We start from the raw sequence: 26,108 nt of genomic DNA, 5'->3' as shown, positions 1-26,108 counted from the left end.
TCAGGCCTCATGGTAAAACCGTCCAGGCAGTAGGATTTAGGCTTATTGCAGATACATTGAGTGCAGTTACTATGAAGGTGGTTTGAAATGCGTCATAGCGTTCGTTTAGGGTTGTTTCCATGTGGTTGGGTTGTCCAAACATCCCCGATCAATCTGAGAAGGTTCCACACAACTTTATGTCCGATTGTGTTGTTCTGCTCCTTAGGGTTTGTCACTGGATTCCCCCTATTTAAAGAGGCTCATGCTATTTTTTATTTTTTTTGTTTAGTTTTTTTTTGGGGGGGTATGTTTTAGGTTTTATCAGGTGTATCGTGCAATGTGTAATCACACACACACACACACACACACACACACACACACACACACACACACACACACACAAACAGTATTTGTGTTTCTGTCTACGGTTCGTACCTTGTCTTACCAGCGGAGTATTTCAGAAGCAAGCCTCCCCTTTTTTCCTCCTCTGGAGTTCTGGATTGTACATCAGCTTCGTCGTTTTAATAATTTTAGTTTTTTTTTCGTATGTTGATGTGTTTTCTTTGAAGGGCTTATGCATATCTGACAACAACAAAAACTCTAGTCTAATTTTAAGTTAATCTTTTTTCTTTTTTTTTCTGGAACTTCCAGAGACAGGAGGGTTTTTAATGTCCTCAGTGTCTCCCTGACGGTGGGAGAGACAATGTTAAAGATGTACATTTGAATGTTGGTAGGGGAGATAATGTATCCTGTCTCACGCTGCCTTTTTTTTTAATGTGTGAAGAAAAACTAAAACGTCTAAAGAAAAAAAAAAAGAGCTAGGATATCCTTGTGGTTTATGATGAGGAAATGACTTTTACATCAGTGCCAAATCGCATGAGGATGAGCATGAACATGAACATGAACATGAACATGAACATGCACGCCCGTTAATACACAGATGCACTCTTCTACCCCACTGCCCCTCTCGACATCAGACGGGGAGGCAGATTATTCTAGCGGTGTGTTACAAAGCGTAGCGTCAGGTTCGACTCCGGATCGGACGTATTCTCTCTCTCTCTCTCTCTCTCTCTCTGTTTGTGGTGTTAGCCTTCTAGCTTCAGCAGTCGCACTCTGAAACCTCTACGACAGAAGACGCTACTCATTCCCAAAACGTGATCCGTTCTGAGCTTTTTACAACTATATATTATATATAATATATATATTTATATTTTGTGAGACATTATCAATCAAGGGACATGTTTCTTATAGAAGTTTCAGTATTTAAAGATTGTCCTTTGGTGTTCTGAGCTGATGGGTTTACAGGTGAGGCAATAATGTTTAAGAAAAAAGAAAAACGTGTGAAATTGTTTTCATTTCCTTTTGCTCCTTTTTAAGGAGTCTTGCTGTGAGCGCGACGAAACGGTTTCTGTACAAAAGTTATTAATAAAGCAGCAAAATGTTACTGTCGGTGTTTGTACAGTTCGACTCTTGGAGTTCTGATGTTGGCCTTACTGTCCATTCCTCCTCTGTTGATGTTTTTTGTTTCTTTTTTTTTCTCAGTTGAATTCTGTACAAAAATATTTTGCAATAAATATGGAACTGTTTTTTAAAGACTGGATCTTTTGTTTTATTACAGAAACATCATTTAGCTGAAACAATAAGGTTTTAAAAGTATTTTATGAGATTTTTTTTCCCTCAGTTTTGAAAATGAATTAGAAATCAGTTTACCCAGAAACTTGTGAATAATGAGCAACATGTTGACTTTCTGATTGAAACTGGAGCTGAACAGAATATTTCATGTTGGTGTAAAACATCCTCAGTTCGTACTGCATTTGGACCAATCAGGCTTTTACTGACAGAAGCAGATTTGTGATTTTCCTCGACCTTCTGGTTCTGACTTCGACAGACTCAGATTTTTTCTTTTAGGGACTTTCACTAATGAATGAGGAAAAGGTTTGTTTCCAGTTCTCTTGTTTTGAGTCTAACAGGAAGTGAAGGAATTACAAATTATTTTCATCCATGTCCCACACCTTTACCTACTCATTTTTAAGGTGGTGTTTCAACCACTTACAGACTGAAACTCTGGGTTTTGATACTTTTAATGAGCAATTAAAAAAAAAAAAATCCCTTTTTTACCAATCAAGTGTATCTCTAACCAGAATACATATTACTTTTTGTTTCCTTCACAAGTTCTTATTTTACAGTTTGTTTTTATGAATAAACCTCTTTGAGGCAACAGTAACTTACTTATTTTAAATTAATGGGCTATTGTAACAAAAGCTGTGCAATGCACCTTTAATTGAAATTCTTAGTTTTTCAGAAACTTTGTGTCTGAAATGAAAATCTTCTACATATTCCTGAAATGATGAGTCACTTTTTCAATGAGAAATTGCATGTTTGACAAAATAATGGTTCTCTATTTGATTTATTATCTGGCTGTAAATGTCATAAATACATAAGAGTATTTATGACAAGTAGATTTACAATGTTTGCTTATTGCTGTTCTCGGCCTCCAGAGGCGTTAAAGAAAGCGGTGGGAATGCAGATGGTTCCTGCGATCTGTTCATTTTCTTTCTGTTATTTTCTATATGAACTTTGATTTTTATGCTTTTGGCAGCTTAACTGTAATGGTGAGCTGGAGCAGCTTCAGGGCCGCCACTAAGCATCCACCGAAACATGATGTAAGCTGGCAAGTGGCCTCGAACTCACTGTCATTTCAGACTTGTGTTAGTGTGTCAGAATGTGTTTGAAAGTCCTATATTTAGTCAACTCTTTCCTGATTTGTTTTAAGTTTGTGATTCTATTCCATGCTAGAGGGATTCTTTTTTTTTTTTTGTTTATTTTAAATAAGATATGATTCCTGATCCCTTTTCTCCTTTTTCTTAGGAGGAAACAAAGATTTTTCATTTACAACTCGTGTGCAAGATGCTCTCTCAACAACAGACATATAGAAGATCTGCAGCAACTTGCTGCAAACCTTGAAGGATGTTGGCTTCCTCAAGAAGTCCAGTCTGCTCCGTCTCTTCTCATAGACGGCTTCACTGTTGCATCTCCAGTCCAGTCTGCTGTCCAGGCAAACACTGAGATGTTCATATTCCTCAGCCATCCTCCACTTCTTCTCCCATGATGGAAATATGGTTTGACCTGACCCTGTTCCACCTGAAATATTGCTTAACATCTTTGAAATCTTTCTAACAACTTCATATTTATTTATAAATGATCATGTTGCTTATTATATGTGGAGGTAATGATTGACACTGGCTCCCTAATGCCATTTTGTGTTCTTTATGATTTTAACTTTTTCTTCTTCTTCTTCTTCTTCTTTTTTTTTTACATTAGAATGTTTTCTGATTTCAAAAGTTATTTAGTTCACTTGTGAACTCAGGAGAAAAACAGTAGGGGAGAGCTCCACCTAGTGGTGGATAAAAATACTAAGTGTGAACTGAGACTTCCTGTTGTGTGGATCTAAATAACGAACCAACAATCTACACTCTCCTTAATTAGCTTAGCACATTTTACATTTGTTCATACATTCACAATGTTTTTTTAAAATTATTGTTGTTATTAACAATCAGCTCTCTGTGTTGTTTATTAAAAAAAATCTCTAAATTAAACAATGAGAGGGACATGTCTCCTACAGAGGGCGCACTTGTTTACAGAACTGAAGCCATATTATGACGTGAGCTTCAACCTGACAACCCTGCGTTTATCTCCCATCACCAAAACATTCACAGAGCGAAAAGCTACACACCGTTTCCTCAGTTTCAACATTTCACATCTTTTTTGACTGTAAATAAAGCAGTTATGTCAAACTGCAATTCATTATAAATCTTGAGGCCTGAGAGTTACGGTCTAGAGTGCAATACTGTAAAATACTTTTAGATCTTGACTCACAGCTGTATGAATTATAAAGTAATTCATGTTTTTGTGTTGAAGGATGTTGCTAAAAGGTCCAAACAAGTACCTCTTTAAAAGTAGCTCATTTGGTTGATTGTGGACACAATTTCTCCATTTGGTTGTGATTTTTTTATTTTTTATTTTGGCAGATATTTAGCTTTTTAAGCCTTGCTGCCTGTTAGGGGTGTTTGGTCAGACGTTCCTGTTCCCTTACGGGAAAATTCACCTGCATGAATAGAAATACAAGAAGAGGAAATCATTTCATTAGGTGGTTCCAGGCTAGAACAGAACTGAAAAAAAAAACAAAAAAAACAAGCTCCTGTTTTAGATAGATGTGTCTCAGAGGGTTGTTATTTATTTAACAACTCTTAGGCACCCTCAGTCAGATTCCCTACAGGCGACAGAACCAGTGCGATAGAGAGACCAGCAGACAAAAGTTTACATGTCGGTTTTCTGAATCACAGCTGAATAAATCAGCTCCTTGAAACGTTTCTGTTTACCTGACTCACTTCTTGAGAAAGGTTTGTCTTTATCTCCACAGGCTACCATTTTGAACTAAGCAATGACCTGACCAAACTTTAGTGAGGTTTCAAGGTTTTTAAGCTCAAACACTGGCATTGGCCTTCCTGTGTGTTCTCTCTCCAGGTACACCGGCTTCCTCTGACCGTTAGCTTATGTGCTTTTACGTGAACATGGTTGTTCGCCCTGTGAAAGACTCTTGCTGTACAGTGTGTGTCCCATGTCTCTCCACTGAAAGGGTTAAAAAAAAAAGCATTAAAAACTGATGTATTATTTTCTTAATCTCTCAAGGCAATGGGTGTTGAATCCATTTTACTATCCTAAACATTTGGGAACCTAACCAAGCAGTCCAGGTTAAACCCGTGACCCAGTTTTGTTTTTGCTAAGCCCACCCTGGGTCAGTTCCTATGTAACATTGGGCTGGATTAACAAAATAACCTATAATAATAATTATAATAATTAATCAGTTTTTAAAACAACGGGCTAAAATAGATCGCATCAAAATTGAACTGAAACAAATGTGTAAAATGTAAAATTTCGGTAATTTACCAATGTGCAAAACTTCTTGACCACTTTAAAACATTAATAGATCATTTTGTGTGGATGGCTTCTTCTTTTATTTTTTAATTGCACACATTTCCAGTTTAGATGGAAAGCAAAGTTGTCTTTTTAACAAAGCTGTGTTTCTGTGTCATTGGTTGACTAAATACGTCATCCTTAAAAGTTCAATTTTTTCAATTATTTTAATTACCATATTACTTTGCCTCCCCTCTGGGTGAGGGGATGCAGTCTCAGTGACCGGTCTAAACGTTTGGGCGGGTTGTACTGAAAGTTGTGAATTTCTCTTTGGGGATTAATAAAGTATATTAATTCATTCATTTATTTTGGTAATGATGGGGAAAAGTCACATTAGGGATTTCTAAGGTTACCCGTCAACGCTTCCTCCCATTCCAGTTGTTCGGTTCTCGGCAGGTTGGCCAGGACTCCAGTCAGAGCTGTTGTGGTGGTGCTGTGACAGAACAGGTTAAGCTACAGTCAGTTTTTTTTTTTTTTTTTCTAAACGTCCTCATTGACCTCTGAAGGTCTCTGTGTTGCTCCTGGAAAGTCTTCAGATTCTCTGGATTGTTTACTGAAAATGCATATCAGGATAAAACTGTGGATTTGATTTATTTAAGTTTGCTGTTAATGGTGGAACTGTCAGTTTGCTCCTCAGCCTCTCATTTGCTGCTCCTGTAGCTTTAGCTGGAGCTGTTACAAAAAGAAAACAAGCATAGCAGCTTTCAACAACCACAGATTTTTTTTCTTTCTTTTTTTTCAGGAACAGCAAATTCCAGGTAGATGACACAGGAAACACAGCAGCTTCTCCTCTGTCCTCCCACAGCACAACAACATGGATAATTAACCTTGCATAAAATTATGTTAAGAAAGAAAATACAACAGATGGTGACAGACGATAATTACAGCCATTTAGGAAGACAGGACGTTGTTCTAGTTTCACTACTTTAATAAGAGACGCACTAAAGACTAAATTATTCCAAATTTGGACTTGGTGGGGAAAAACAGATTTGGGTCTTAGAGCAACACAAGCAAGCAGTCACTAACTCTGGATGGCATAGATGAAGCATATATTTTCTGACCCAGAATTATGCAAAAATACTTTGATTTTTGACTTCTTCTTTTTTTTTAACTCTTAATGTATTCGCAAACTGAATGAGCTCCACAATGATTTCCAATGAAGTTTAAAATGAAAATTCATACATTTTCATTTTGTCTCATATAATTTGTGTGTCCAAAGGCGAAGGAATGAAATGCAGTTTGGAGTAGCAAGAAAATTGCACACGTATGTGTATTGTTCATGATGTGGCCCTCATGATATTGTATGTATAATGGGATGAATGGTGTTTTTTAAATTGTGTAAAAACATTCAGCTTGTGTCAGCTCACAGTTTCTACCTCTTTGTCAGGATTTTACTGTCCTGGCAGAGTGTTTTCTGCACCTATCACTCAATTTACCATGTTGATCTGAAAGCTCACACATCTATTGCTATATTCGGACAGCAGACAAATACAACAAAATATAATTTTCCTGCCCATACGTGACCCATGTCTGACTTGTTGTTGTCTTTTTTTTTAATTTTTTTATGGCGGTTTGAGCGACCCAATTCCAGTCTTTGAAGCAACAATGAATTTAAAATGTGAGGAGAAACATTTCTAGATGTTTTCATGGAAACCAAGATGTGTGGAACTGTCGGCAGCTTTGGGTTCTGTCTCCGCCGGATGAAACCCGGTGTTTGCACTGTCACTAAATGCATGTTGTCCCATCAACAGGTCGCGCTGAGTCGACTGCGTCTCCGTCCCAATACAAACAACAACACGCTCATCATCAGCAGCCAAACGTTGCTGTAGATTTGCTGATGCGTTGCTGCATTATTTAGTTGCCAGGGGTTGTTGCTGTTGTGTAGGGAAGCAGACTGTTACCTAGGCGACTGTCAAGCTTTACAAAGCTCATGTAAGGAAGGTAGCTAAAACATGAAATCGCTTTTGCAAAAAATGACTTTAGGAAGGTGGCAAAGTTACAGAACATCAATAGGTGGTTTTATACATACATTCCTCGGCGTGTAACTCTATGTTCCTAAAACAAAACTTCTGTAATGTCATCATTTTATAATTTTTTGTATTGTTTATATTCATACAAATCTCAAAATATTATTACAACTCACCTGGTATGAGCCTATGAATGAGTCCAAATGAAGTCCGCAACACATGCATTCATTAAAAAACAAAAAAACAAAACATAAACAATAAAAAAAAAAATCTGTTCCCCTCTGTAAGCCCTTTGTAAAATCTGGCTCTGGTGGCGTTATGCACGTAGCCGAAAAATGAGTCAGATCTGTAGAAGAAGAAACAAAACCACTTGGTGAAGGAATCTGTTATTTTCTCCTGAGGAGACGGAGGAGGCTGAACAAGTTCAGCTCCTGGATGCCCATTTCTTCACCGTACTTGGTGGCATTTCAGTGTGATTCTCTTAGAATAGCAGATTATCTTTTTTTTAAAGTATATATTTGTTTTAAATTTTTTTGTTTGCACTGATTTTCTTTGCTTATTTAATTAATCTTCTTCTCTCACAGTCTTGGTACATCAGGAAAGTACTGATGCTGACACAGTTATGTGATGTTTTGGTTGCACCAAGTAGCTACACACCTTTCAGGAACATTCTTGTTAAAATTGATCAGATAATATCCAGAAACACATCATCATCATCATCATCATCATCATCATCCATATGATGCCAACCTCCTGTTTTATTTCCAGAGGCATGGCTGAAAAGGCTTTTTTTTTTTTTTTTTTTTTTAATTTTCTGATCTGCTTTGGAAACAAAGGAAGGACAAATTCTGATTTATGTTTCACACTTTCAGTATTTATAGGTTTCAAAGCTCTATAACATGATTTTATGGCGTTGCCCTTTCATTTCTCAGCCTGCATTGACCTTTCATCATGAAGCCTGTCTAGAGGTTTCTTATCAGCTGCCTTTTGGCTGACACTTCGCTCTGTTAATGCTTCGAGGTGTGCTTCCTCTTCACATCAGTATCTTATGGTCAATGAGATCGCACGTTCGGGGGCTACAGGGTTAATTTTTTGTAAAGGCAGGGCGAGAGCGAACAAGAGGAAAGCACAGTCCTCCTCTGCTGTCATCCAGGGCTAATAGTGCTAAATCCCTAAAGACGAGACATGAATAATTTTTCTTTGTTTAGTTACCGTTTTTGCTCGTCCTCTGCAATAAGCTTCACTGCAAAAGTCTGAAGCACCTCAACTCAATGTGAGCGTAAATAAGGTGAATTTAAGTATTTGCCAGGCAGGATATCAAAGTCTATGATTTCTTCATTTTTTAAGGTTTTTGACTTTAAAGAGCCTCGAATCTCTACAATCACATAACCTGACAGTTTAGTGTTGCTTAAAAAGTGTAATTAGTATTTACCTTAGTGATGCTTTGCAAGGCTGGTTAGTTTTACACAATGTAGCCTGCAGAAGTGGTGGGCATTTATCATATTGTTTAATTTTTATAGTCAAAATTTTTTTTATCATGACATGATAAAATTCTAAGTCCGTGTTGCCCAACCCTGGACTCCAGCCATGACATCATTTTAAGTTAAGTTTTAGCAGAATTTTTAATTTGACCCTTTTTACCGAATCATTTAAGCTCAACTTAAATTCTACATTAGCCTTTTTTTTTTTTCATTAAATATGCCTTATTGATAGGTTTTATGTTATTTGTTTAATCTGACTGTATTGGTGTTGAATTTTAGACTGCATCAAATAAAATCACAATGGTCTGAACTGAATTAAATCCACCTAACATAAACACTTTTGTTGTAAAGTAAGTTGAAATTATTTTTGTTGTGTTTAAAAATCACTTAAACATGTTTATCATTGGATTCATGTGATAGTTTAAAGCAAACACACTGACACATATTTACCTGTTCTTCTTGGTGAACTAAATGTAATTTTCTTTGACCTGAAGCAATAACATTCAAATCTATTGTCCATAGAAGAGACTAACTTGTCTCACAAAAAAACCCAGAACATCTTTCTAAAGTCACCTGAAGAGGAGCAACGTTTGGTTACAAAGCATCTACGCCTCAGACGACCCCCGTTTCACCACGTTTCATCAACAAACCTAAAATTGTTCCCTGCAGGAGAATCTCCCCGCACACAAACACACAAATCAACCCCAGGACAGCTGATGTGAAACCTGAAGAGTCAATGATAACGATAGACCAGTTCTGGGAACGGGTCATAAAATGTCCACAAACACACTGCCTGGAGCATGACCTCTGTCATGCTGGTCCAGCTATATCCTCATTTAGTCTTTAAACTGAGTTTGAATCCTACTGGACAACTGCACAACAACGTAAAGGTTGTGTTGATTCGCACGTTCAGATCGGGAGGCGCCCTGCAATCGCCTTGTTTTGCTGCTTGTTGCTTCTCTTCCCCTGGCTGATTCTGATGCAATATCCGCCAAGTAAGACTCAACCCTCCTGGTACCTGAGCTGAGGTGTGTGTGTATGCGTGTGTGTGTGTGTGTGTGTGTGTGTGTGTGTGTGTGTGCTTTAAACTCTACACACATTTATCTTTGTAGCTGTGACATGTTTTTACCTTCCAGTTTCAGAAAAAAACCCCAATAAAAATTCACACTCTCATCCACAAAGCGACCTGAACAGTCAGAGTGTGACCCTCGTTCACCTCCCGTCAAACTGACCGCACCTTTCGGTTCCTGCTTAACCACCATATCTTCCCACCCTCTCTCCCCCCCCGTCCGCAGACCCCCAGCCGGCCTGCATTGTTTTTGAGACCTGCTGTCGTCTTGGCTCACAGCAGATTTGTTAAGAAGGTGATCATTACTCGTCCTATAGCAGCATACGGCCCATATGTGGAGGGAGCCGCCGCAGCAGATGGGTAAACTACATGGGAAGCTGGGTAATTACAGCCCGATGACACCCAGATGCCACGTGTTGCTTCGCTGGAGAATACTGCATACCCAGAGCCGGCCCAGAGTCCGATGAGGTCCAGGGAAGGGTTTTATTTGGGGGGGGCACATCAACTAAAACTCATCACGTCTTACCTGCCATTTGTTTTGTTTGTGCTCGATCATTTTTTGTTTTCTGCTAACAACAAATTCATTTTAAATAAGCAACAGTATGAGTTGCTTCACATTCTTCGTCATGAACGTCTCTTTTTTTTTCTCAAAGTATTTTAATAAAGCTTCACTGAGCACGTTTGACACTCCAAATTTCTTAAAACATAATGAGGTAGTCAGAAGGTTCGGATGAGGGAAAATCTGAACAGCATGGAGAAGCTTTAGGTATTTCACCAGTTACACTTTGCTTCCCTATTGTGCCACAATGAATGTATTAACAAGTGGATTCACAAAGCTGCTTGGCAAAGTGATTAAGCGTGAAAACCTAATTGTTTAGAGGAGGCTTTAGGTGTCTTAGTGTGTTGAATGTTAAATGATGTGGGAGTTGAGGCTCATCTGCTCTCTGACAATCACATCTGGTGAAAAGGTGCTGGATGCAGGAAGATTTTTGGACGAAGGCCCAAAATTAATGTTGTGTTTACAAGCAACCATGAAAAAAATCATTTATCCCCAAACCGATAAATGTGCATGAAATATGTTCCCATCTAAATCACAAGAAGGAAAACATATTATGTTTGTTCTATATTATGAGCAACTACTCTCACTTAGTTGAGGTTTAAAACATATTTTAAATATTCGGAGAAGAAATAATCACTGTTGGTTTTACTTTCAAATGAAGCCTTTTCATAATACAAACATAAAAGGTGCATCTTGGTAACCCTGGTAGCCAAAGCTCAGCAAAATCTACTTTCACCTCAAGCCGCTCTCATCCCAAAATGAAATGTTTGTTTCAAAAAGTTCTGCTCAAACGTTTGGTTTTAGTTGGATTAAAGCTTTAAAATGCTTTTTTACCATGACTCACATTTCCTCACCTCATTGCAAGTAATTGCTCCTTTTTTTTTTTTTTTGCTGATTATGATGAGTTTGATGATTCCTCTGGATTTTCCTTTTACTTTCGTGAACAAAAGGTTTTGTCAAAAATGAAGTTTTGCATCTGGGGGTTAATATGAAAAAACAACAAAAAACAAACAAAGTCAGGAAGGAAGGGGCGTGACAAAGCAGCCTTGTCTCCTGCAGCTGATACAGCTGCATCCCAGCGAATGCAAAGTTATTTGCATAGGAAAATATCAGGGATGCTTTCAGGAGACGGTGCGTCGTGTTTCCTCATTATTCAAGATTTATGCGTTTTCATTATGTTCTGTGCTCCAGAAAACATGGATTATAAATACAAGGGTTACATCATGCTGACATGCAGTTTTAGACTTGATATTGCTTTTGTGCTACAAAATTAATTGTTATATACTTAAAAAAAAACAGGAAGTGAATGACAAAAAAAGTTTTAGTTGAATTTATTCTATTACTTCAAACATATCCACATTCAAACACCATGATGCATCTTCAGATAACTATTTAAATATTAGAGTGCCCTGCAAGTATTATGAAAGTCACCTCTTGTTGCCGTGACTTCCTAATTTTAGGAATATCCATGTTTTGCTCTGTTGCCACAGCTCTCCTTTCATGCAGCCTGACTGATTTGCCTCCTATGCAAATGTCAACTGAAGACTGAAGTCGCCGGGAAGAATCAGAGCAGCCAACAGGAAGAGGGAAAAAAAATCATTTTAGGTAAAAGGAAATGTTTGTTCACATGGCAAAATGGAGGCTTCAAAAGTAATGGTTTGCCTCACTTTGTTTTTCATATGTCAATCAAATGATGTTGAATTACTGACCAGATGCTTTTGTCAGTGGCGCATCCAGATCCTTCGTACAATTTTGTATTTAGCTAAAGAGCATCCACCACTTGTGTTACGTTATTCCTTCTTAACAACATTGAGCATATGGGATTATCAGTGTTAATAGAGCAGGGCTTGGGTTTCTAGTTGTCGTTTGATTAAATTTCTCTGTTCATTTCCTTGTTCTTTACAGAATGTCGTTTTTTTGACTTTTCGTTTTGGTGTGCCACCTCAGTATTGGTGACACCTTCTGAAAACTAGAGGCATCACTACCTTAGTTAAAAGAACAGATCAGCATCCAGCCACCAGCAGCGTCTTCATTCAAATAAAATTCAACATTTATGCTCAACATGTTCAAGATTTCTGTGTTTTTTCTTTTCTTTTCTTTTCTTTTTTTTTTGCAACAAACACGATTCTTGCCTTAAATATTGAAAAAAAGAAAAAGAAAGTCCAAAACAGGACGGACAGTCACCGATTTCTTTATCTCTTCCAAGTTCACACCCTCAAAGCCAAAATACTCCACAAAATGTTTAAGGTTACATTTTGAGTTAATCTTGGTCAATATTTTTACAATTTGTGAAAAATTCATCTTTGGACACTAAGGTTTAGTGCAGTGCATGTATTTTACTGTGAAAGTATATTGTTAAATGTGGGCTGAAAACATTAGTTTTACCAAGTGAGCAGCATCTGGTGCAAAGCAATTTGACCTGCCTTTGTTCTTGAATTGTGCAATGCAAATAAACTTTACTTGACTTGCCTTAAAAAGTTAAATTTGAGGTAGATGTTCTTAAACTGAAAATACTCTGGTCCTGAACAGCAAATAGACAAGAAAGAAACCAAAGTCCAAAGAAAAAACTTGTAAAATCATTCAGAAATCTTGCAGATAATTAGATTTTTTAAATTTCTTTTGTGGATCTCAAAATAACACGACTCCTGGGTGACAAACACCAGATGACATCATTAAATGCTTTTTACCGTACGGAAGACTAAATCGGATCAAAAAGATAACAATTAAGATGCCTCTCATCTTTCAGACACCAAGAGAAGGCGTGAGTAATGGTCCTCCCTCAAAAATGTTCTAATCTGGTTTGACAAAATAAGCAAATGATAGTAATCTGTTACCAAAATGACCAACTGCTTGTAATTTTTCAACTTTGACCCGGGTCAGTGCGTTCAGACAGTCTGCACACAGAAAGGCAGCAAACATGGGAATTTCCAGACGGTTGTTTTAAATGCAGAAGAGGTTTGCACCCTAAGGGGATATTAAAATGGTTATCATGGCAGTGCCTTGTAAAAGTTTTCGTACTACTTCAACATTTTCATATGTTGTCACGTTACAAGCACAATCCGTATTGTTTTTATTTTGTTTGTTTTTTTTTTGTCTTTTCAAATAAGAATCTTAAAATCTGTTGCATGTGTTTATATGCAGACGCTACAGGTTTTCTCTATCTGCCAATGCGGCTGATATTTGCTTTTGATGATGATAACATTTGACAAAATGTAATGTTTATTTCTTGTTTCGTAATTGGTGACTGTATGATGTTTTCATGGGGTATAGCACTTTGAACTGCCTTGTTGCTGAAATGTGCTGTACAAATAAACGTGACTTGATTTGACTAGCTTTGCCTGTGTGTTTAGTCATACACACAGGCTGTATTGATTTCTAAAGACGTGAACAATGGATTCCTTCTTCCTCTTCAATAAGGGCCAGATATGTGAAGTGCAGGAGTAAATATGACCACAGATTCTCCTACGTAAGCTGTTTGTGGATTATTTTATAACCTAACTCCACTTTAAACTTTCTCCCTGACCTGTGTCCTGGTCGTCATGATGCTGTTTGGTCACTAACGAGGAACCTCTGAGGCTTTAATGGAACAGCTGCTGGGATTTTGCAAGGGGAGTTGAATGCAAATGCACGCCCCATTTAAAAAAAAAAAAAATGTTATTCATAAAAAATGTTAAACACCAACGTGTCGTTTTTCTTCCATGTGTGAATTTTTGCTCTACTTCATGTTGGACTTTCACATAAAATCCCAGCACAAGACGACGTCTGCTGTCGCAACGTGACAGAATGAAAGTTCAAGCGGTGCGAATACTTTTGCAAAGCGCTGCAGGTCAGACAGAGGGATTATTGTTATGTGCGTATACGATGAAAGCACTAGAGATACCACAGAGATCTTGAGAATAAACATACAGTTATGGTCACATGAATAAAAGCGAGCATATTGTTAAATGATGATAATAACAGCAACAATCAGTGGGGAGATGGCTTGTATTCACACTTACACACACACACACACACACACACCTTCCTTTGAAGTATATGCGTGTGTGTATGTTGGCGTGCTCTCTGTCTGCGGTCCCTCCCACATGAATAGAGCCAGGCCCTGTGCAGTCGACAGCTGTCTCCTTTGAACGCCCAAAGACAAAAAGCCTTAAATCCAGCGACCTCCCCTCTTTCATGTGTTCACCTGAGACCACGATTCCTCGCCTTACTGTTACTCTGTTCAGCGCCGCAGCTCCAGGCCGCAGCTCGTTGCCGCAGCTTGTTGCCTTGTTGCCGCTCTGTATAGTCCAGGGAGCCGTAAACAGTTTCAGAAGAGCATTTCATGCAGATCAACAGCTAAATGGTGATTAAGAAAAAATGATGGCATGCAGAAGTCATCAAGACAGCGTCCTGTGGAAAAAGTCTTAAATTTCTTCAAGCTTTATTTCCAAGGCCATCATTCTTGTAAAGACTCACTTAGAAATGATTGGACGCTTGTGCACAGAGCAATTTTTCAATGAGATTTATGCAAGGCGTAGTTGACAGCAACAGCACACCATCCAGTTAGCTGGATGAGAAAAAAGGAGTCAAATGTCTTCTTATGATAAATTCAGCTCTTACTGCGGCTGTCTAAATTTTCATACAAATACAATCTTTAATTTGGGGGACCGCATGTTAACATTTTTTTAAAAACAGAAACATAATAAATATAACTAAATTTAACTATACTAAATATAATATAATAAATATAACTTCAAAGACCCAATTTTACCAAGTTTTTCTGGCCTAGTTTCAAATTTGAAATTAGACAAAACTAACTTACAAATAACTTTTCAGCAAGAAATAGGAGCTTGTTTTAAGTCAATAATTCCTTAATATTGTGGGGGAAAAATGCTTGTTCCATTGGCAGAGAAATTCATTTATACCAAGATATTTTCTCATGTTATGAGTGAAATAATCTCCCAGTGGAACTAGAACTTTTTCATCAAAATTAAGGAATTTATTGACTCAAACTACTATATCTTGGTGAAAAGTCACTTCTAAGTAAGTTTTGTTTTATTTCAAGTGCACTAAGATATTTGCACTGGAAATTAGATCAAAATTTCCTGGAAAGATTTTATGTTTTTACAGTGTGAATTTATCTTAAATTCCTACTTTAATTATTTTTCTGAGAACTTCTACTTGTTAATCCATGACTTCCTGTTTCCCTGTGATACAGAGTCATTATCATTTAGTCATTTAGTGTGTCAATGACTAAATGATACTGTGTCCAATGTCCTTTAGTCATTGACACCAAGGACCCATATTTATTTTATCACCAAGCTCATTTTTGGAGCATTTAATGTAAATAGCATCCATCAGATTCTATTTACATGCCAAACATTTGTGTTGTGCATGATGCCAATTAAAAAATAACACACCTTTTCTAACCTACCATCACAAATGTAAACGTGAAATACGTTAATCTCTCCTGGGATGTTAACTGGAGACATGTGCTTGCTCTACTACAGAACCAAGCTACGCTTATAACCCTTTGTGATGAAGTTTATTGTCTAGGCCTTTGTTACCCTGAGCTACCTCAGTACTTTTGTTGCAACAGACCACGTTTCCTTCCTCTGTTTCTTTCTCCTACTACTCTCCGATCATACGTTACACACAATTATTGCTATAAAAAGTGTTTTGTTTTCTGTTCTTTTCTTCTTTACAGAAGTTACATTTCTGTTAATCTGTGAGGCCTTTCTGCAGGGGGCAATCAGCTGAGCTATTGCTGTCAGTAGCGTCGTGTCGTCTCTCGCTCCTTTCCACCGCCTCCATCTTGATGTGAGGTTAATTACTCAATGTAATCAGCTGTGCTTCATGGATAACTTCTTCAGAATCTGAGCATGACTGCATTGTTTTATAATTGGGATTTAACTGAATCTAGTAGAAAACGTTTCAGTGAGCTGAATAGATTATAAGAAAGAATCCAGGATTTTGGAAGAGCTGTACAAAGAAGAATAGTCAAAGATCCATTTGTGATCCTTTGTAACGGCTAAGATGATTGTCTGGATGGTCAACAGTGGCTGATAATTAGTATGGTGGTGGTGATTTTATTTAAAACATGAACTTCTTCACCTTTTTTCAGAATAAATGTACTCAAATTAAATATTAATTGTGAGATTATGCTGCTACAATGAATCCATTTTGAAACATTTTATATATCTTTTACAGGAGTGTCAATAAATGTGGAGGGTTCTTTGTCTAGAATATTTATCAGAACTTTTGTTTACTTAAAACAGTAACGTGCTGTTGTTGCTGCAATTTAACAAGTATTGGCTTGTTTTTTTTTTTTTTTTTTTTCCTCTTCCTTAAATGAATGAATCAAATTGCTCAGAAGAAAAGGTTTCAGTTTGGCTCAGGTTACAAAGCGGATCTTCTGATTTCGATACCTCCCATGCCCCTCGCTCACTCTGACTAAAAAGCACCACAGATGAAAGCTAAAAATAGGGCCGAATGTTTGGAAGAAGATCCGGGAGTCTTGGAAGTGTGTGTGATAACCTAGGCAGTCTGCCCTCTGTGTGTCCGCCTGCCTCCCATTCACCGAGGGTAATTAGAAAATCTTCAAGGCAGGAGCTACTTGGCTTTGTGTATCTAAGTGTGTGTGTGTGTGTGTGTGTGTGTGTGTGTGTGTGTGTGTGTGTGTGTGTGTGTGTGTGTGTGCAGTTTGTGCATGAGGAGGCAGAGGCCCAATACTGTACCAGGCAAAGGTTTCCACCAAATCGTTCTTGCATAACTCAGTGAGCGATAACACCGGTGCATTCCTCTCAACACATATCACAGCTGGCAGCATCTTTGCTTCACTTTTTCCCAGCTCTCTTTTCCAATGCGGTCCGTCTGAGCTGGAGAGCATAAGGGTCCCACTGAGGGGCCACGGGAATTAAGCTGCCACTTTGGAGGATTCCCTCTGTGCTGCTTTGTTTAGAGGAGATGAAGAGATCTGGTGGACCGTCCGGGCTGCAGGTTACCGCGTTCATCAGGAGGTAGGTCAGCGGGGGTTGCAGCTGCAGGTGTTCCTACTGAAAACCTTCCAGTCTGATTTGAAACAGTCTATGGAGACGTTTCTCCCAGAGACTCTGTTTCTATTGAAACTTTCTTCTGTTTAAACTTTTAATGGCTGCTTCAGTTTTAAAAAGTAGATCATACTGCTGAATTTCATCATTTTATGCTTTTTCTTGGCAAAATTAAAGTGTTTTCATTCAAACTTTGCTTAATGCGAGGGTCTTGTCACGGCTGATCGTCCAGTAGACTCGGTTCAGTTAGGGACCAAATCTGCCACGTTTGTTACATTTTCAGCTGATGTGGTTCACTTTCAAATGAGCCAAACTCTCTCACTCGCCTGTGGTGGCGCTGCACCGAGAACCACTGAAAGAAATGACTTGAAAACTTCTGAAGAAGACCCTGAGCGCTTCCTTGATTCACAAAACGTAAACAAAAATGTGGTAGCATCCGATTTTTAGCAGTTATGATTTCTCTTTTCTCTTTGGCAAAAGACACCCCTGAGTCATTTCTCTTGCTAGTGCTAGTCCCCATTGTTTTGATTGTTTTTACCCAGAATGCCCTGCGCAATAGTCTGCTTTCAGTTTTTGGAACAGCTTCCGGTCCGCTTGGCGTTCACATATGCATTTGAATTACACCAGAGTTCGCTTCAACCAAACTGATGTCTAGGTTTTTGGACGGACCGCAGCTCGCTTTTGTGGTCCGCGTCAGAGTTTAATTACGCATTCACCCCTCCCCAGATGGACCAGACTGTCTAGACAAACGGACTAAAGTTCGATCAAAAGGGCTAAACAGTGTCATCCTGCACGATGAGATAATAGATTGTATAAACATGGATATGCAGGGTGCACAGGCCATAAAACACCACCATCAAGCAGTGTATATACACTCCTGCTTGCCAAAACACAACCCTGAGCTGTACTCCCAACACTTCCTCAGCCATCACCCGATGAGCAGCTGGTCTCCATGGCTGCTGGCCTCCCATAGGCTCTGGCGGGAGAGTATAACACCTCTCTGTTGGTTTCCGATTGGCTGAGAGCTCTGTATGAACCGCCGATCCCAGCGTCTGGAAAGTTGCAGTGTTTACAGAGTGGCGCCCTGATCCAAAGGGTGTGTTTAGAAGGTTGTAAAGCTCTGGCTGAGAGAGCCGAACGTGTTAATGTGTAGCTCTCCTCCTGTGGCTCGGCTGAGAGGCTGAGAGGCTGGGGTAATGTTTAGGCCTGTGGACTTTGCTACTTATTTCTTTTCTGATTCACACAAATGAGTCAAATGTGGCGATCATTTACCCACAGTGAGAGGCCAAGTGAACTCTTGAAGACAAACTCAGAGTTGTTCCAGGCTGAACTGGATGCAGGGTGAACAGAGGGGTGTGTGAAGTGTTTTAGAGTTTTCATCTTCACACTGACCTCCCTGGTTACACAAGCTCAATGCTCTATTTATGCTGCCTGTGTAGCTCAAAGTGGATTTAATTTGTTTTTTTGTTTTTTCACACTTTTTCATAACAGTATTTTTTTGTAAAACGGAACTGTCCAAAAGTACTTAGTCAGGTATACTTACTGTATAATGTTTTAAAGTGGTAATAATCAATCAGTTATGCAGTATTAGTTGTATTCATTTTGGTAAGCATTGATATAAATAGTCATAAATATCATCTCGTTTGTTGGATTACAAGTATCTTTTGAAAATAATGTTTAAGCAGATATTAAACATACATCTCATTAAGCACACATTTCCTTTACTCTTTTTTTTATTGGTCTGATGTAATATTCCAATTTTAAATGTAAATCCAGTGGCAGAAACTCATAGCTAACAGAATTAAAAGCTTTCAAATATTCATCTGTGTTTAATTAATGTGCATAATGTGTTCCACTGAAATAAGTGGCCGTTTCAATGATATCCTAATGTGTTGAATGGGTCTGTAGATCTGTAAAATATGCAACAAGTTTTAAATGATCAACTGGAAAGTTTAAATTTATGGAGAAAAGCCCCAGCCAATGGAGCCAGTTTGTTTGAAAAGCAAAACAAAAAGACTATTTTGCTTTCAATGATTATTATAAAAGCACAAACCAAGTAGTTGAGAATGCGGGTAACCAAAATGTGCTAATCGGTTCAGCTATCAGATCGCTGTAGCTGCTCTCTGGGTCCTGGATCTTCTCTGGCCTCTGGTTCGTCTCATTTCTGGTATTTGCTGTTTTTTTTTTTTAACACCTCTCTAGTTGCAAACACTTCCACACTTCAACTGGAACTTTTACCTCCATTTCTGTGCACACATCTAGGAACACGCAGACCTGCGTCAGGGATTAAGGCCTCCGTATGTTCTGATCTCTCTCAGCACCCTAACATTCACCCTCTTGAACATTTCCCCGCTTTTTATTGATATTAAAATTCAATCATGGTCAAAAAATTTAGGGTGTTTGGACAAGAAATTTACAAAAAAAAAAAAATCCAAAGTGAAAACTGATTTCTACAGAATAATGACAATTAAATAAAAACACTGAACATCCAAGAATAATTTTTATAAGCATTTTTATATTGTATGTTGCCTAATTTGGAAGCTATGAATGATTTGTGTATTAGTGTGTGATATTTTAAGTCATTTTTGTCATAAAAAAACATTTTATGATTTTTTTTTCCCATTATGACAAAAATAAAAGTGCACAAACTAGTTTTACAATTTAATCAAATCTTTAAATGAACATGTGACTCTGCAGGTTTGTTGCTGCTCGAGCTCTGATGAAAGTTTTCATTTTACATCCAGCTTTGCAGTTGTCATCATCATCTCATTCCAGCCGGACGCTACTGTTTCTTCTTCACTTTTCAACCATGTTGTCGCTTTTTGCCTACGCGCGTTTGGTTTAAATTTGGTTGCCCGTCTCTCTGAGGCTCTGTGTAGCAGGCTGCAGCCTTCATGACATGTCTGTGTTTGCATGTGTTTGGCTGCATGGTCGCCCATCAAAACAGAGCAGCAGCCCATGCATGGCGGGATTCAGCCATTCCTGATGGGAGTTGACAGAGAGGCAGCTCTCTGAACAACACACCACTACTGTAGAGCAAATTAAAGAGCCCTGGCCAGGTGAAACCATCAGACCCACCAAACTGAGAGCTTAAGCTGTACAGATATGCTGGAAAATTAATGAATTAAAAATAAATAATGAATCGGAAATCTTATTTTAAAAATAATACATTTGAGATCTGAGTGTAGGGTTGTAGAGCTTTTGTTGGAGATTTGTTTAGTTTTTCTGCTCACAGTTTAGCATATTATGAAGTATTCCTTCGTTTCTTCATATTTTGTCTCTCTTTTGACTATTTTGACTCTTTAAAACATCCACAATTCTTTTGGAGGATGAAGAATGTTTTGTCAGCATAAGGCAAAGTTTGTAAAGTGTAGTCATAGAAGAACTTATACTCTAACCAGAACTTCATGTCTTATGTCATGTTTCAACGGTTTGGCAAGTATGGAAAATATAACTTAATACTTAAGAGTTAATAAATTAAAAAGTTAGTAAAAGAGATCAATGCAGAATGAAGGACTGGCGCTGTGATGTTTTTTGAGAAGTTCAATGTCACAGGACAGCTTCCTGAACCAACAATGCATGTACTCACTCACACACACACTCACACACACACACACACACACATCTCTTCCCCCTGTTGCCTGTCAAACACACCTGCAGACCTGCTGGTCGGGTCAAGTTTCAGTCATTCACGGTCGAGACGTTGAAGTTTGTTTAGGAAATGAGAGTAAATGCTAACCTGCGGCTCGCCATTTATTGTGTTCGTCTTCAAACAGCGAGCCGGCCGCTCCTTCTTCAGGCCCAATTTTTGGTATTGTTGTGCTTTTAAAGGGCTTGTGTGTGTTTGCTCTGAGGGTATTATGAGGTGCTATGTTAGCGTAGCATCTCCAAACACACCTGTCTGTTTCTTCCAAAAGGCCTGCTGTTTGATCCTGTGCGATTAGCCCCCTGTAATGTGTTTACTGAGACATTAGCATTAACAGCAGTGACAATTGTGTTGTATTTCATTCAGTCAAGCTCTAATTGAAATTAAGAAAGAAAGGAGTGCCCAGTGTGCTAGCCTTTTGTGTCTGTCAGATAGCGAATGTATGGAGAGACAGACAGAGGCAGCACAGAAAGTTTGCCATATTTTGATTTACCAGATATTTATGCTTTATAATATGCTTTTTTATTCTTTACATATTTTTACATATTTGTTAAAACTATTACTATGTCATGACAAAAATATAGTTTGAAAAATCGAGCTCCTCTACTTACCTGCTGTCATGTGCATGAATGCACAGCTCTGACAGAAACAGCCAACCAGAGACAGGAAGAGCCTGATGTGACGAATGCTAAGGCTAGTTAGCATAGTCACCAATGACGGTGGGTAAATGGTTTTCCTGGTGAACAACAGTAAGTTGTTTCTCTGCTATTAGCACATTCAGCAGTGAGTACATGAGGTTGATTTATCGACTGAAAGGAGTTGGAGGAACAAGATCTTTTCACAGATGATCTGTCTCATACTATAATGTCTCGGCATGGTAACAGTTTGCATGAATATGTAAAAACAACATAATTTGTAAAAGTTACATACCTTTAGCTGAAAGGTGTCAAACCAGTTGAGCATTAAGAGCCAAATTGAATTTATCATCACTGTGAAGAGCCGCACAACAATTTCAAGATTAGCTTTACACCACATTGTTTGCTGGAACTGTTATTTTTCTAAGTCCTTAAGGCTTTTAGTGAAACAGTGTTTCATTTTTACAATTGTCTTTAGGTTTGGTTTGTACTCTGATATAGATGCTTGAATCAACTCCTTCACATGTGTGTCAGTGAAAACGGGACAATAATTAGACTTAGCTTGATAAAGCATAGCAAAAATACATCAACAGACACACAGAAAACTTTTGCGCTCCGTCTGCCAAACCGGTGGATGTGGAGGTGTCTCACACAGAAGCATGTAGGACAATTTATTCCTGTGGCCCAAATTGTATTTGAGGTGGTGACCTCTAACATATTTTACACTGTACTTTAAACATTATTGTGGTGTAACACCCCAAGATAATCACTGGCCCCCATTTAGCTCTCTTTAAAAGCTCCCTGGATTCCTGCTCAACAGTCTTACTGAGAACTACTGCAGACTTGTACAGCTAGCTTAAGAGAAGTTCACAACCTGCGCTTCACGTTATGCAGCTTTTGTCAGTGCTGCCTTCAAGGAGTGTGGGAAATTTCAGTATCAAATAGCCGCACAGGATCCGTCACAGAGCCACATGTCAGAGATTCGCCACCCCTGCTGTAGCTTTAAGAATTTTTCAAAAATTAAGCTCGTTGAAGCCCAACACAAATCACTTATCATTTTCTTTCAGACCTATTAGGCCAGACTAATACGTTTACACTTACAGCCCTAATAAACCAGATTTAAACTTAAGACACTCTCTCTTACCTAATATACCCCAACATAGCCTTCCTCTGATTATGTACATTCCTCTGTACATTGAATCATAAGATACTCACTGGCATGTACATACATCTGTTTTCCAAAGGTACAGAGACAGTTTCAAATTTCAGTAATCATTTATTTCAGATTTGAACGGTTGTATGGCCAAACCAACTTTAGTATCTATTCCCAAATATGTTTTAAGCACCAAGAACATCGAGACTCTGTAACATAACACCAAGAAGAAATTAACCAAGCCATGAAGAGCAACAGCTTGATATACAAAAGCAGGCTGCTGTGCAGACTAAAGCACTCCGAGCAAGAAAAAAGTTGATGCATGTTGTGTCCTGCTCTACCATTGCATTTGGATAAGCAAATCCTCCATTGGGATTTGGGTTTTCTGGTCTCTCCTGGAGATAAAGAACCTCATAAAGAACCATCATTCAGATTCTGCTGTAACTATTAGCACCAGAATTGTTCATAAGATAAAGAAGTCAATAAAACGCTAAAGTAATACAGTAGCACACTGCTCCATACATTTATAATACTTATTGTGTAGAACAGTTCTGATTTCACTCCGAGCCTAAGGCAGTCTTTTGACTTGCCTGTTTTTTTGGGGGAAAAAACTAAATTCAAATATCAAATTTTTCATAAATCCAAATCTAAGTTTCTGAATTATTGAAAAGGTTTCTACAGTGGACCCCAAAAATCTAAAAACCTAGGTCTGTGTTCAACTGAAGTGGTGTTTGAACGTACATGCAAGAGCACCAGCCACCCCAAAAGCAGGAAACGGGCCATAGTGTGGGGTATTCTGGGTAAATAAAACAAAAGCAATTGTGCAAGCCTAACTCTAGCGAGAGAATGGCTTGTGGTCTCTTACACAAAAGAGAAGTCCAACAATTGCTCAAATCTGACACTACCTCCTTTTTGCGCTCATGTCTTCTTTGGAGGTTTTTGTGTCATTTCCTTCGGTAGTTCTTGGTGCAGCGCCACCCACAGGCAAACAGGTTTTTCAAAGGGTTTGGGCCATTTGATGCAGTGCAGTGTGAAAGCGAACTGCACCAGCTGAAAACATTGTAACAAATGTTGCAATTCTGGTTCCCAATCAAACCAAGTCTACTGGATTATCAGCTGTGTAAACCCATTCGCCATGCTTGTCTCTGACTCTCTGAAAACCTCGACTTCTAAACGTACACTGGATAATGATCAGCCTCTCCCACAGAGTGTGTCATGGGGTCAGTGTGCAGCAGGTTGTGCTCATGATGCAAGACATGTTTGTGATGTGGAGGTTCTTTGGGGAGTCACGGTTCAGGTGAAGTCACCGTCAGGAAGCGGCCCATTGGTACCAGTTACCAAGGAACACAGCCCCTCCCCACTCCAACATCTTCACATGCACTACTTCACTTCCTCTGCAGGTCAGGGCCATGACAAAAACACCATTACAGACCACAGCAGGCATGTTGGTGTGACTGGAAGTGGATAAAGACACTGGAAGGCATTAGTTAAGTCACATTACTGTCATGCTTGTAATGTGTTCTCTTAAGCTGCAAAGGCATTATGTCAGGTGTCTCAACAGATACAAGAGTAAACCTTGGCAATACAGAAATTGGATAGAAATAACATGAAAACATGCACAACAGAAAGTTTGTAACAGTATTTCTACCCCTTAGACTTTCTCTCTCACATAATACAAACTTCAATGTTTTTTGTAGTTGGAGCAGCACAAAGGAGTAGATGATTATAAAGTGGAAGGAAAAGATAAATGATTTTGAACATATCGAATAGAAAACCGAAAAGTAAAAGATTTGCATTCAGCCCTCCTGAGTCAACAATTTGCAGAATCATATCTGAAGCAGCAAGCTTTTAGGGGAGGGTCTCTTAACAGTTTTCTATTTCTTTAATCTTGTCTACTCTCTCTTTTTTTCTTTTTTTTTTGAAAAAAAATAGCTCAGACTCAGTCAAACTGGATTCAGACTGTCTCTGATCATCATTTTCAAGTCTCCATAATTGCATTTTACCCTGGACTTTAAGTGGACCATTCTGTAAACATAATTTCATGAAAATTACCTTTTGTACAGAGTTGTCACCCTGCTGGAAAGTGAACCCTGACCTCAGGGTTCACTGACCGGGTGAACCCTAACAGTCCCTAAAAAGTCCCTTACAGGACTTTTAAAAGTCCCTAACAGGATTTTATCCAAGAAAGTAAACCCAGGTCATGATGCTGCCACCACCATGTTTCACTGTGGAGAGATGCTGACGTATTGTTTTTGTCTTTGGGAAATTTGACCCACTTGGCTTCAGAGAACCGGAAATTGTCCTTCCTCGAGCTTTGAGAAGACCTTAAATTGAAGGACTGAGTGTTTTCTTGGGAAGGAAAAACTTTTAGTTTACATTCCATCCTCTTGGTCCAGACATGTGGAGGAAGCAGGAACACAAATAATATAAAGATAAATAGATGTGAAAATGTTCTCTGTTTTTCAGTTGAATAGAACAGAATATCTATTGCATCGGAGATGAGAGGATCAAAGGTTTTTAAAATGATCTTCAGGAGTATGAATACTTGTCCTTCAGACAAAATACTGAAATCCAAGTGTATTACTAATGCAGATTTTGCTCCATGTTTCCGCATGATTTCATCACATAAAACTGTCGTAGAAGCATTTCATTACTTTGCTGCCTTTTGCTGTTAAATCACTGCTGGTAAAGAGAAGAAGGGATTCAATTAAGTGGGATTTATAGCCTGGGAAGATGCGCTGCTCTCTGTAACCCTCATCGTTGAAGCCAAAATATATATCTGAGCTGAGCAGAGAGGGAGTTAAGGAGAAGAGTGATATTCACCAATTGCACTCAAAAACTAAAAGGGAGGACAAGAAGGCTTAGAAGGAAATGAATTCTTTATTATGTTTAATCTTCATGGGGGTCAAACGACATGAGATGAGTGGCAGCAGTAAAAGAAGGTTTGCTTACTGACAAGACTTTAATAAATATAAGCTTCATTTACATTTATACAAACAAACTGAAGGACTGGTCACTTTCCTGTGACCTTTTAAGATATTCTTTAATGTTTGGCTAATTTTTTACTCATTTTCTGTCTTTTAACTGACACTGACCAGCCAGCCAGTACCACACTACTGACCAGTAGTGTGGTACTGGCTTAAGAGTGAGTGAAGTAGTTAAAAAAAACTGTCAGACAGAAAAATAATATTCATAAAAGACTGACAATTTCTCAAAGAATTTTCAGTAATAGAAAATTTGTCAAAGAGATTCATCATTGGTTGATCAGATCAGGTTTACTGCAAATGAAACGTATGGGTGTGACAGGTTGATGAAAGCAAAGTCTGTCAATATAAATTTTACTGTTGGTTTTTTGATAAGCTGCTGTTATGTGCGAAGACATGACTAGTTCATCCCTTGAGGTTAGAATTGTTTCGCTCCTCTGAAAATGGCCACACATGTGACTGAAAAATAGTGAGAAAGAAGTCAAAGTCCAAAAAAACAAACAAATAAATAAATAAAATAAAATAAAATAATAATAATAAAAAAAAAAACCTGAGAAAAACGTTCAGAAGAAAATCTGGTTGAATTAATGTGGTTTAGAAGGTTTTCTTCTGCTCACCCTGAGCTTGAGATTT

The 26,108-nt window shown here is 38.4% G+C and overlaps 1 protein-coding gene and 1 long non-coding RNA gene across 2 annotated transcripts in view; both read left to right on the top strand.

The window, feature by feature from the left end:
- The first annotated feature begins 267 nt into the window (after nucleotides 1-267).
- Nucleotides 268-15,793, top strand: LOC106936771 (uncharacterized). Its single transcript, XR_001422215.1, has 3 exons — nucleotides 268-999; nucleotides 2,489-2,494; nucleotides 15,783-15,793. It is a non-coding gene; the product is annotated as an uncharacterized LOC106936771 (long non-coding RNA).
- Nucleotides 15,794-16,891: 1,098 nt separating this feature from the next.
- Nucleotides 16,892-26,108, top strand: part of ttll10 (tubulin tyrosine ligase-like family, member 10) — a 54,327-nt gene continuing 45,110 nt past the window's right edge. The window contains exon 1 of the mRNA XM_015017975.1: nucleotides 16,892-17,027. The gene's annotated coding sequence lies outside the window, so the exon portion shown is untranslated. The remainder of the gene's footprint in view (nucleotides 17,028-26,108) is intronic.

Source organism: Poecilia latipinna, unplaced genomic scaffold (genome assembly GCF_001443285.1).
Source record: "Poecilia latipinna isolate Pla-1442-1.1 unplaced genomic scaffold, P_latipinna-1.0 Scaffold2213, whole genome shotgun sequence".
NCBI classification, from domain to species: domain Eukaryota; kingdom Metazoa; phylum Chordata; class Actinopteri; order Cyprinodontiformes; family Poeciliidae; genus Poecilia; species Poecilia latipinna.
The sequence above is the reverse complement of the archived record's forward strand: the minus strand, read 5'-3'. Positions and strand labels throughout refer to the sequence as shown.